The sequence below is a fragment of the Hevea brasiliensis genome, chromosome 15, assembly GCF_030052815.1.
Source record: "Hevea brasiliensis isolate MT/VB/25A 57/8 chromosome 15, ASM3005281v1, whole genome shotgun sequence".
Classification (NCBI taxonomy): Eukaryota; Viridiplantae; Streptophyta; class Magnoliopsida; order Malpighiales; family Euphorbiaceae; genus Hevea; species Hevea brasiliensis.
Genome location: NC_079507.1, coordinates 59,707,527 through 59,721,249, shown reverse-complemented (window position 1 = coordinate 59,721,249; position 13,723 = coordinate 59,707,527). Strand labels below are relative to the sequence as shown.

At 35.0% G+C, this 13,723-nt stretch overlaps 1 non-coding gene across 1 annotated transcript; it reads right to left on the bottom strand.

Annotated features, from left to right (window-relative positions):
* Positions 1-7,768: 7,768 nt before the first annotated feature.
* LOC110635610 (uncharacterized) lies at positions 7,769-12,993 on the bottom strand. The gene is made up of 6 exons (XR_009144082.1): positions 12,845-12,993; positions 12,626-12,733; positions 12,438-12,508; positions 10,979-11,623; positions 9,961-10,069; positions 7,769-8,237 (listed from the first exon to the last, which is right to left on the bottom strand). It is a non-coding gene; the product is annotated as an uncharacterized LOC110635610 (transcript).
* Positions 12,994-13,723: the final 730 nt, after the last annotated feature.

Below are 13,723 nucleotides of genomic sequence, written 5' to 3'. Positions count from 1 at the left end.
GAAACATATAGCAAATTGTTCAATTGAAAGGTATAATGCTAGGCTGGTAGCAAAAGGCTTCACACAGACGTATCGGGTAGATTACCAGGAAACGTTTGCTCCTATTGCTAAAATGAATACCATCAGAATTTTACTATCATGTGCAATAAATCTTGAGTGGGATTTGCAGCAGTTTGATGTAAAAAATGACTTTCTACATGGTGATTTGGAAGAAGAAGTATATATGAAAATCCCTCCAAGGTTTGAGAATGGGAAGACCAAAGGAAAAGTTTGCAGATTGAAAAAAGCACTATATGGCTTAAAACAATCACCTAGGGCATGGTTTGACAGGTTTAATAAGGCTATGGTTTCTTTTGGATACTGCCAAAGCAATGCTGATAACACATTGTTTGTAAAACACTATAGGGGTAAGATCACTCTGCTTATTGTCTATGTGGATGATATTGTGGTAACTGGTGATGATAGGGAAGAAATGATTCATCTAAAGGAACAACGAGCACAGGAGTTTGAAATCAAAGATTTGGGAAGGCTAAAGTACTTTCTTGGAATAGAGGTTGCCAGATCAGATAAAAGAATCTTTATTTCTCAAAAGAAGTACATACTAGATCTATTGGAGAAAACAAGAATGCTAGGTTATAAACCAGCAGAGTCTCCCATTAAAGCAAATAACAAATTGCAAGCTGGAGTTGGAGAATCCGTGGATATTGGGAGATATCAGAGGTTGGTTGACAAACTGATTTACCTTTCGCATACCAGACCAGATATAGCATATGCAGTGGGTCTAGTGAGTCAGTATATGAATGATCCTCGTGAACCTCATTTGGAGGCTATTTTCCTTATCTTGCGATACTTAAAATCTGCATCTGGGAAATGACTTCTTTTCTCAAAGTATAGCCATCTTCAGATTAAGGCCTTTACAGATACAGATTGGGGTGAATCTCTTAATGATAGGAGATCGACATCTGATTACTATACTTTTATTGGTGGTAATCTAGTCACTTGGAGAAGTAAGAAGCAAAATGTGACAGCTATATCCAGTGCAGAGCCTGAGTTTAGAGCAATGGCTCAAGGTATTTGTGAACTATTGTGGTTACGAAAGTTGATGGAGGAATTAAAATTGCTGGAAACTAGTGGTTTGTCTCTGTTCTGTGATAACAAAGCTGTCATCAGTATAGTTCACAATCCAGTTCAGCATGATCAGACCAAGCATATAGAGATTGACAGACACTTCATAAAAGAAAAAGTTATCAATGGTTCCTTAAGTATCTCTTACGTAGGGTTGAAAGACCAGTTGGCTGATGTGTTCACTAAGAGATTAAGTTGTAAGGGGTTTCATACCCTAGTTTGCAAGTTGGGCATGTGCAACATACATGAACCAACTTGAGGGAGAGTGTTAGAATCCCTCAATTAGTGTAAATCCCTTAATCAGTGTAAATCCCTTAATCAGTGTAAATTAGCTGTAAATTAGAATATAATTAGGAATCATTATATTTATTGGCTATTATTAGTTTTCTAGTTAGTCCTAATCTTTGTACATAAATTAGAATGCTTGTAAATCATTTTAGTATGAAGAAATATAAAAGAAAATTTTCAAATTCTCTGTTTTCTACAGTATGCATATGGAGTGAAAGGCTATAGGTTGTGGTGATTGAGATCCAAAGTCTCCAGAATTGATTATCAACAAGGATGTAACATTTAATGAGTCTGCGTCATTGGATAGTTAGAAGGAGAAGTCTTTAGCAGAATCAGATCACGGTGTCAAAAAACAGGTGGAGCTTGACATTGATACTTCAACAGTTTAGTCTAGTGATTCAGAGGATGAGGTGCAAGATCCTGATCAATAAGAAGATGCACCGGAGTAATAGCAACAGCATAGTTATTAAAGGCGCGCTTCAGGCTCAAGGCTCACCAGGCTCGAACCTTAGCGACTTATGCACCTAGATGTGGGCCTTTGTTCTAGGCACAAGATTCTAAAAAAGCATACCTTATTTATTTTCATCTTTAATGAGTACTTTTATTGGCAAAAAGGACTATCATTTAAACTCAAACCAGCAAACCCAATTCAAGATATATGCCAAAGAAAAAAAAGAAAAGTATCACATTTATTTGATTTTTATGAATTTTTTAAATCTTTTACTTTGCGCCTCAACTCGCTCAGGCGCGCGCCTACACTTTGTGCCTTGCGCCTAGGCTCCAGGACTCCTCGGCGCCTTAGTGCGCCTTGAGCCTTTAATAACTATGAGCAATAGGAGCCATATAGCATTGTAACTAGTAGAGAGAAGATAGATTATACCCTTGCAGAGATATGCATATGCAGATCTAGTTGCGTTTGTCTTGTCGGTTGCTGAGATGGTTGATGTGCATGAACTCAGCAATTATAGAAAAGTTATTTCTTGTTCAGATGCAGATCAATGGGTCGGTGCTATGAGTGAAGAAATTGAATCTCTTCACGAGAATCAGACTTGGAAACTTGTAACATTGCCTAAGGGACAGAAAGTGATAGGTTGCAAATGGGCGTTCAAGAAAAAGGAAGGCACTCTAGGGGTTGAAGCACCTTGATATAAGGCACGGTTGGTAGCAAAAAGCTTTATTCAGAGGGAAGAGATTGACTTTAATGAAGTGTTTTCTCTAATTATAAAGCACAGTTCTATCAAAGTCTTACTTGCTATGGTTGCTCTTCATGATCTAGAGCTTGAGCAACTAGATGTGAAGATAGCATTTTTGCATAGTGAGTTAGAGGAGCAAATTTATATGAGTCGACCTGAGGGATTTGTCATTTTAGGTATGAAAAACCATGTTTGCTTGCTTAAAAAATCTTTATATGGTCTGAAACAGTCCCCTAGGCAGTGATACAAAAGATTTGATACATTCATGGTTCGTAATGGCTTTATTCGTAGTTCATACGACAGTTGTGTGCATCATAAGAAGCTTTCAGATGATTTCTTTGTTTATTTGCTATTGCATGTTGATGACATGCTTATTGCTGCTAAAAGCATGTCACATATTAACATTCTGAAAAAAGCAGTTGAGTGATGAGTTTGAGATGAAGGATTTGGGTGCTAAAAAGAAAATATTAGGAATGGAAATTACTCAACTCAACTCAACTCAACTAAGCCTTTATCCCAAAAATTTGGGGTCGGCTATATGGATTCACTTTCTCCACTCTAAACGATTTTTAGTTAAATTCTCAGAAATGTGTAATGCTTCTAGGTCATGTTGTACTGCTCTCCTCCAAGTCAATTTAGGTCTACCCCTTTTTTTTCTTTCTATCCTCTAACTTAATGTGCTCTACTTGTCTTACTGGAGTCTCCATATGTCTACGCTTTACATGACCAAACCACCTCAATCTCCATTCTCTCAACTTATCCTCAATTGGCACCACTCCTACGTTTTCTTTAATACTCTCATTACGGACTTTATCTAGTCTAGTATGACCAATCATCCACCTTAACATTCTCATCTCTACAACTCTTATCTTAGACGCATACGACTCCTTCAATGCCCAACACTCACTACCATATAACATAGCCGGCCGTATGGCAGTACGGTAAAATTTTCCTTTTAACTTATTGGGAATCTTGCGATTACATAAAACTCTCGTGGCACGTCTCCACTTCAACCATCCGGCTTTAATCCTATGACTAACATCCTCCTCACATCCCTCATCTACTTGAAGGACTGAGCCGAGATATTTAAAGTGATTACTTTGGGACAATACCACTCCATCCAAACTAACTCCTTCCCTATCACCAGTTTGGCCTTCACTGAACTTGCAATGCATGTATTCTGTCTTCGTTCTACTTAACTTAAAGCCCTTTGACTGAGTACTTCTCCAAAGCTCTAGCTTTCTATTGACTCCTTCTCGCCTCTCATCTATTAGAATAATATCATCCACAAACATCATGCACCAAGGAATACTCTCTTACATATATTTCGTCAATTCATTTAAAACTAATGTAAAAAGGTAAGGGCTTATAGTTGATCCTTGGTGTAATCCAATTGAGATCGGAAAATCTCGTGTCCCCTCCCACTGTGCGCACAATAGTAGTTGCTCCTTCATACATATCTTTCAACACTTGTATGTACCTAATAGATACCCTCCTTTGTTCTAACACACTCTATAAGAGATCTCTTGAAACACTATTATAAGCCTTCTCCAAATCAATAAAAACCATGTGTAGATCTTTCTTCACATCTCTATATTTCTCCATCAAGCTTCTAATGAGAAAGATCGCTTCCATAGTTGAACGACCGAGCATAAAGCCAAATTGATTGAGAGAGATAGAAGTATCATGACGTAGTCGATGCTCCACAACTCTCTCCCACAACTTCATAGTATGGCTCATGAGTTTAATTCCCCTATAGTTTGAGTAACTCTGTATGTCTCCCTTATTTTTAGAAATAGGTACTAAAATACTCCTCTATTCATCAAGCATTTTCTTTGAGTTTAGAATCTTATTAAATAATTTAGTTAACCATGCCACTCCCATATCTCCCAAACACTTTCATACTTCAATTGGTATTCCATCGAGTCCATAGGCTTTACCCACTTTCCTTCTCTTAAGTGCTTCTTTTACTTCTAAGGATCTAATCCTTCTAGTATAATTCACATTCTTTTCTATTGTTCTATAGTCTATATTCACGCTATTACCATTTTGACTATTATTAAAGAGATCATTAAAATAATTTCTCCATCTTTCTTTAATGTCCTCATCTTTCACCAACACTTTTCCTTTTTTGTTCTTGATGCACCTAACTTGATTGAGATCTTGACATTTCCTTTCTCTCCTCCTTGCTAATCTATAAATATCTTTCTCCTCTTCTTTAGTTCCAAGTTTCTCATATAACTTTTTAAAGGCCTGTGCTCTTGCTTGACTAACTGCTTTTTTTGCCTCTTTCTTTGCTATCTTGTACTGTTCATATACCTCATTATTATCACATTTAGGTAATTTCTTATGCCATTTCCTTTTTCTCTTCACTGCCTTTTGTACTTCCTCATTCCATCACCATCTCTCTTTTGAGGGTGGTCCATGTCCTTTAGACTCTCCAAGTACTTTTCTAGCTACTTCTCTAATCTTTGATACCATCTGTATCCACATATCATTGGCCTCCATATCTAACTTCCATGCTTCAGACTCGAGAAGCTTATCTTTGAACTTCACTTAGTTTACTCCTTTGAACTCCCACCACTTTGTTCGAGCTACACTCTTTCTTCTGACTTTACTTGAATTGTTCCTAAACTTGACATCCAAGACCACTAACCGATGTTGACTTGTTAAAGCCTCTTCTGGAATGACATTGCAATCCTTGCATAGAACTCTATTTGTCTTCCTGGTTAAGAGGAGGTCGATTTGGCTTATATGTTGCCCACTTTTGAAAGTCACTAAATGTGACTCTCTTTTTATAAAGTAGCTATTTGCTAGTATTAGGTCGTATACCATAGCAAAATTCAGGATGCTTTTTCCCTCCTCATTTCGACTGTCAAAACCAAAACCTCCATGAACATTCTCATAACCTTGCCTATCACTTCCTACATGTCCATTCAAATCTCCACTAATAAAAACATTCTCTTCATTCGGTATACTTTGCATTAAATCATCCATATTTTTCCAAAATCTTTGTTTACTCTCACTATCTAGTCCTATTTGTAGGGCATAAGCACTAACTACATTTATTGTTTCTCCTTCTAGTATTAGCTTTACTAGTATAATTCTATCTCCTACTCTTTTCACAGCTATTATAGCGTCTTTCAATGTCCTGTCTATAATTATGCCCACTCCGTTCTTGTTTCTCTCCTTTCCGGTAAACCACAGTTTGTACCCTGAATTACCCACTTCCTTGCTTTTCTCTCCTACCAATTTAGTCTCCTAAATGTAAGCAATATTCACCCTTCTCCTTTCCAAGGTATTCACAAGCTCCATTAATTTTCCTGTAAGTGATCCAACATTCCAAGTACTAACCCTGATCCTCCTCCTATCCTGTTCCTTCCTAATTGGTCTCCTTCTATGATATCTTCTATTGTTTTCTATGTCTTGTCACTAAAAACAGAAGAGGAGATGGAGCATATGTCCAATGTTTCTTATTTGAGAGCTGTTGGTAGCATCGTATATGCTATGGTTTGCACCCGACCTGACATTTCACATGTAGTAAGTGTTGTGAGTAGATACATGGCGTACCTTGGGAAAGAGCATTGGGAGGCAGTGAAATGGATTCTAAGGTATTTGAAGGGTACTACAGATGTTGGTCTGATATTTGACAGGGCCAAGATAAGTGATTCACTTGCTGGCTATGTGGATTCAGATTTTGCAGGGGACTTAGACAAGAGAAGATCTTTGATAGGCTATTTGTTTACTCTCTCTGGAAGTGCTATCAGTTGGAAGGCAACATTGTAAGTTATAGTTGCTTTGTCTACCACAGAGGCTGAATATATGGTTTTAGCATAGGCAGTAAAGGAAGCTTTATGGTTACAGGGTTTGGTGGGTGATCTTGGGTTGATACAGAATAAGTCAACAGTGTTTTGTGATAGCTAGAATGCAATACAAAGAATCAGATGTACCATGAGTGAACTAAGCACATTGATGTCCAATATCACTTCATTCGGGACATTGTATCTCAGGGGACTGTAGTTGTGCAGAAAGTCTCTACACATGATAATCCAATAGATATGATGACCAAGGGAATTTCAGTCTGCAAGTTTAGGCATTTTTCTAGACTAGGTGTTTGTAATGCTCAGTAGTGCCCTTGTGAGGGCATATAGCAAGACAGAATGCTTCTAGTTATTTTGTTGATGATGGAGGGAAGGGAAAGAATTCTTATTTTTTTGCTTGAATTTTGGATATATTTTTATAGACCCGAATTGTGATCCGACCCAAAAGTTTTCGCGCTGTAACCCGATTAGGATAAAAAGTGAGATCAGTAGTGGGCAACACCCCCATGGTATGTACCAGTATAAATATTATAATATTCTACCCTTTGCAGTAGAGTTATGAGATATTCGAGAAACACACTGGGGTTAGTATTTGAAAATTCTGAGTGATTGTATCTTGCTCTTTCCGTCATAGTGGAGCTTTTTTCTCGTCTTGCTCGTGGACGTAGACCTTACGGTTGAACCACGTTAAATCCTGTGTTATTCTTCTTCTCTTTTCTATACTGTGTGATTGTGCGATTTGTGCGTGTGCCTTAAATTTGTGTGCCTGTCATAACAACCCTTTTAAGAAATACATGTGTAGAATTATAAAATCAGATGAGAAGAACTACTAGTTTGGACACATAGATTGCCGACAAGTTAGTTTCATCAGCATTCTGCTGAGGTCAACAATTGGAGATCATCTAACAAATGCTCCAGGCTAGAGATTTGTACCACGATCGCTCAGAAATTGATGAACTTCAATTTATCAACCAAATTTTAGTTTCATAACAAGAAAACCATTAATAATCTATGAAAAACTAATTGACTATAAACCTCAATTTAAAAAAGGAGAAAAAGAGGATTTGAAACGGATTATGAGCCTCTTTCAGGAAAGCCAGCATATTGGGTGTCGGTTCATGAAAATCAGAACCCCTATAATCAATTATTTCATTTGGATCTTGGATGTAATTGATAGTTGGTTAAACTGGATCTCCACCCCAAATTGCAAAGATCAACTAAATTGTCAACATCAAGAATAGAATGGAGCAAGAATCATTTTGTAAATAAAACTAGCAAGAATCATTTTGTAACTAAAACTACTTAAATTAATAATATCATCTCATGGTTTAGGCAGGAAAATAATTAAAACAACGCCATGTTTCTTATTGAGATCATTAGAATATAGACATGTAATTACAAAAGGTTTAAGAAAGGAGGGAGGTTAGAAACAATCAGCAACGTTGTTATAATATATAATATTCCAGTCAAGATTGAGATGATAATTCAAATAAATCACATATAAAAAACACAGAAAAAATGCACAAAGAAATCAGGTTTGAATAAGATACTTTGCTTTATTAGATCCTCCCGCATTCGCATTGCTAAAGGATCCCTATGAATATGAATATCTGTCCCCATCATTATGCGGTATTCTCAATCTGTTTGATGGCAGAACATTTCAATTTGTTGGGTGTTCTTGTCTTCTCTAGTCTCTTCAAAATGCTTCTGAATAGCTTCACATAAGTTGTCTCCTTTCTTTGCTTTTACCTATTCTGAGTAATATGCCATATGACCTATTCTTTCCAGTCTCTCTTGTTCAACTCGAAGCCTACACAAGGTAGTAATGACATAAATCCATGTATTTTCAGAACAAAAAAACTATAGATGCTATGGACAAGTTTTTCTACTGAACCATCGGATTGAAAAGAAATCACTAGCAGTAATTGCAAGGAATGTCAAGAGAAAACAAAACAGGGAAATAGAGATGTACATGATGGATATTACTATACGAAAAAACCAAGGACCTGGAGTTCATACAATGATACATATACATAGAGCAACGCAGCCAATATCAGGAATCAATTTTCGTTGCAACTAAGCGGACTTACCAAAATTTTCAGTTTTCTAGATGTTACTGATGGAGGTTCCACAAGATATTGACATGGGAACAGTTTATTAGTAATTCTAGAATAACTGGAATTTTTTACTCTCTCTAGTCCAGCAGTTCTCCGTAACATAGCGTCTTAGACATGTTACATGGTACGAAAATTAGCAACTAAAAAGTTTTTATTGTCTTCTAATCTTGTAATGCCTATATATAGGTTTCCAGTGGCAGGTGATGAATGAGACAACCCCTTCTGTTTTTTCCATCCACCCCTACTTTATTTTTTCTCCTTTCCTCCATCTCTATCTTCTCATATTCATGAGATCCCGGAGGTTGCTTTTGTCCCTTGCTCTCCCATTCTCCCTGTCTTCCTCTTTTAGACTTTCTTGCAGCTAAAAGGACCTAGCAGCTGTATCTCTTCCTTGTCTCCTATTTTTCACACTTATTTCTCTTTCTCATTGTTTTTAAGAATAGAAAGCCCTAAGATTGTACACTACACATGTTTGATAATATACAAGAGTCTCCAAAGCACTGAATGCGTCAAATCCCCTTTCTATCATGCTGTGAAGTGTTCATTATTTTTACATGTACTGGGTCTAAATTTGAATTTGAGAAATAATTCCAGTCATTTAATGAAAAGGGTGGAGGGGGAGAGAAGAGGTAATGGGAGAGAATATGATCAAACAAAAATGCTTCCACTAATGCACAATAAATATTTAAAATAGATAAAACAAAATAATTTGAAAATACTTTATCATAGGTGGTGATAGTAATAACAGAACTGTAAGTTTACCATCTAAAACAATTTGCAAGCTTAAAGACAAATGTTTCACAAAGTGCAATGCCTTTATTGAGCTTATGACAATTAATGCAATTTGAGCACAAGCAAGCAAAAAATGCCCTCTATCGTTTTAGTTTATAACCAATTCAAATTTTTTGCTGGAAGACATTTAGTCTTTAATAATAGAAAGGACCAATATATGAATTATGTGATGGAAGCTTTTAAAGCTTCATTGTTCCATCTTCCTCAAAAGCATCTTCTTTATGGTTGTTTCTTTCCCATGTTTTAAGGTATATATTGATACTCCAAAGAAGCTAAATCTATTAATCTACACTTTGGATTGGTTCATTTACTGATTCTCAACAAGCATAGGAGAAAAAACAACTTAATTTATTCTTCTTCCCTGCTCAATCAAAGCTATCTCTATTTTCTCAAGAAATAATCACCATTACAACATTTGATCATTAATTGTCTAATGATGTACATCATAAACTGTAGGTGATGTTATTGCAGGTATTTTAACTATTTCAAAATTTTAGCTACTGTAGGACTATTAGTCTATTATAAGTTTATAACTCAGAGAGAAAGAAAGACCTTGTACAAATGCCAACAAATTATTGCAGCATGGAATTAAAAAAAAAAAAATCAATTAAAGATCAATATTACCTTCTTTAAAAAGATGTTTTCTAGCTCTGTAAAGAGCAGTCTCTGTCAATGTTGGAGTCTCACCATAAAGCTTCACTTGCCCAGTTCCAGTCATTGCTTTGAGAAAAACCTTCATAATTTTAAATAATCACATTATAATGATTCAGTAAGAAGCAGGCTTATATATATAATATTTTAATATTTATTTTCAAAGCACATTGTAGTCTTGGTCCTCGGGTTATCAACCTCAAAAAATTCAAGATGTTCACTACTGAAACAACACAGATACATGTCTATCCAAGGCAGAGAAAAGATGTTTACTACTGAAAAGAGATGTTAAGACAATAAAGGATTTATTTCTAAAGCCTACATCATGTTTACATTCTAAAATGAATAGAACACATGGTCAAATAAATGTTTAGGGTTTAACAGATACATGGTTGTCCCAGCATAATGCCAATACTGCTGATTCAGGGGTGTACATTACTCGGTTATAACCGAACTAAACCAATTAAATTCGGTTATTTTGGTAGGAGTACGTTCAGTTCGGTTTAGTTATCAGTTAGTAATTCCTAAAATTTTTAGTTTTTTGTTCGATTACCTTTGATTTAATAGTCGAACTAAACGAAATAACCGAATTCTGATTAAATAATATAGTGATTATAATCTTATTAATTATATATTATTTATAATTATTATTTTTACAATTTTAATTTATAATTATTCTTTCATTAAAAATAAATCATATTTATTATTTTTAAAAATAAAAAATGGTTATAAATATATTTTTATTAATAATTAATTAATTAATATTATAAAAAAATTATAATTTTTTCCCAATTAGTTTGATTTTAACAATAACCAACCGAATATTTTGGGTTTCAGTTAGGTTCCGTTTTCTCTTAACTTTGGTTTAGTTCAGTTAGTATTTTAATGTCAGTCAGTCAACATTTCGATTCGGTTAACTAAATGCAAAACCTTAGCCGAACAAAGCATTAGCAAAAGTTAATCATGTTTCTTCAAATAAAGCTATACTAACTGTTTCCACATAAGGTTTCCTCCTTTGCCATCTGGACCATTGCTCCTTCTCTGGCTTTCTCCAGTTCCACCATGACTCTTCACTTGTAAGTGTCCCCTCTATTGGCTTCTTCACTTTTGGATCAATAAAGGAATGAGGGCGTCCCAGTTTGCTGTCTAAATCATAACCAGTTTCTTGTTCATCCTCAGGTTCTGTCTGATAAACCACATAATCTGATGAGACATCTTTAGGTTCTTCCATTGTCTCGTCGAGAGTTTAAGGAGCCTCTGGAGCTTCTATAGTCACTTCAGAATATTCAGGAGCAGTGGCTGATGTTCTACACTTTTTCCTCCTACTTCCAGGCCTTTCACCTTAAGATGGAGATCCTGTTGATGTGCCCGTTGGTTCAGGAGCCTGGCAGCCCTAACTTGATCGGCGGTGCCTTCTGGCCAGTACCCCTGTCCTGGAATACTAGCACAAGCACTAAATGCTAGTTCAAGTTGCCCAGATGTAACCATGGTAAGGAGGATGTTCAACAGATACATGTTCGAAGTATTCATCCTTCTTCTCACACTTTATGCAAGGAAGTAATGGAGCCTTCAGAAGTGCTTTAAAGCCAAATTGAACTTGCAATATTCCAGCTGGAAATGAACCTACAAATAATGCCTGCATCTTGCACAGAAAATTATACATGTAACTAGCAGTGTGTACTAAATGAGAGGGGAACGAAGAATCTTTGACACATGAAGGGAAAATGTGGAAAATTTCCACCCCCTTAATTATTCAATAAATTCTAGGCAATCGTCCAATAAAAAAGTAACATTATTTGCATCACAATTGGTCTATCATTCTAGTGCACTTTCAACATGGATGATGATAGAACTTGTTCAGGAGGAGAATTTCATCAATCCAACTCTGTGGTATTAAAGTCATCCGAATTTGAAAGGGGACTATGTAGGAAAATCTATTCCCAAAATAAATTGAACAAAATGAAGATTGAACTTAAGCAAAAGTTGGCTGTAAAATTCGTAACAGAATTACAAGCAGAGAGGTAGTAGCCAATTAAGTGGATCTCTATGATACATACAAACTTAAAAATGCACATAAAATGTCTGTATGCCTTTGCAAGAAGAATTTGCTGTCTTCGGTTGTCTTTACTTTGATGATGATGATCATATGAAGATGATCAACAAACTATACAAGACTTATGATGATGATCAATTGATAAGCTTGGCTTCATTTCCCATCTGGAAAATTGATAAACTTGAGAGATAGGGCCACTCGTGCAATATTATATCTTCTAAGACGTCCCATACAGCAAAGAAGTAGTAAGTAGTTTTAATAAATACCACATTCTCCGCTAGTTAGTAATTATTAATAATTTAATATTTGGGAGCAACACAATAATCCCCCACCTCAGAAAACAAAAACAAGGAAGGGAAAAAAAAGAAAAAGAAAAGGAAAGAAAAAGAAGTTAAACCTGCAGATTACTGCAACTTGGCTTCCCATTAACGAAGCTATCTGCATAAACTGTACCCCTCAGTCCTCCATCTGCCATAGCCCATCCCACCAAAAAAATAAAAAAGGAAGAAAGTTAATTCTAACCGTTGACAGAAAATCCCATTTTAGTAGAAGAGAAATCATTCAAAGAAAATGAAACAGAAAAACCTTGGTAAAGCCAAGTTGCTGAAAGAGATGCTATTTCTTATTCGACTAGCTACCCAGCTCATAAAATCTGCAGAAAAGACCAAATCATTTGGTGGGTATTATGTTATTCTGCGGAAATTCAACCCATTAGTATAGAATCCAACAGACAAGAACAACATCAAGCGCAAGCAAGACAAAAATTTGATGAAAAGATCGCAACACTAGAGATAAGAAACGAACCGTTCTAGAGTCAAGTACAGAGGGTAAACCAAGAACAACCATGGAGTTTAAAACTTCAGATTTTGAGGTTTAAGCAAGGGGACTGGGAGGTTGAGTGAGAAGAGCTTTGAAAATGGATATGGGGTTTGGACACTGTAACAACAATTTTAAAATATATTTCATTTTCACCTCTTAGTTTTAATTTATTTCAATAAAACCGCTAAATTTTAATATTTCAAAAAACCCCTCGACTAGCAGTCATAAAAAGAAATTATCATTTTGCTCCATTCTCTCCTTTTATCTTTTTCCCTCTCTTGCATTTTTTTTCTTTACAATCCTATCTCACCCATTGGATCCCTCTATGCATCTTTAACAATCAAATAAGATTATTTATTAATAAATTTATTTTAATAATTTTTATTAAATTGATTAGTAAAATTATTTATTAATTTATATTTTTATTAATTTTTTTAATTAATATTAAAATATAAAATTCTTTATTTACGTCAAGTCAATTGTGCAATGAAATAATAGCTTAAAAAACTAGCATTATCTACAAAATTTAATTATTAGCATTCATAATTTTCATTAATTTTGTTTTTATGAACATCCAATCATTTATTTTAAAAAAAATAATTAAAATTTAATCTCATAATTTAGTAATTTTAAAAACGAATATTGTGGACCTAACTATCTTTCATATATCAACAATCTAATTTAAAAAAATATATATATCTAAAAGGTGTGTTAATTGATATATGTTAAACGTTAATTTTTTTAATTTTTTGCCCTTAATTTTATTAAATATAAATTTTCAATCCTTTATTTTGTAGAATTATAAATAATTTTTTAATAAATTCAAGCTTGAGTCTTATCTTAAAAAAAAAAATCCAAATTCGA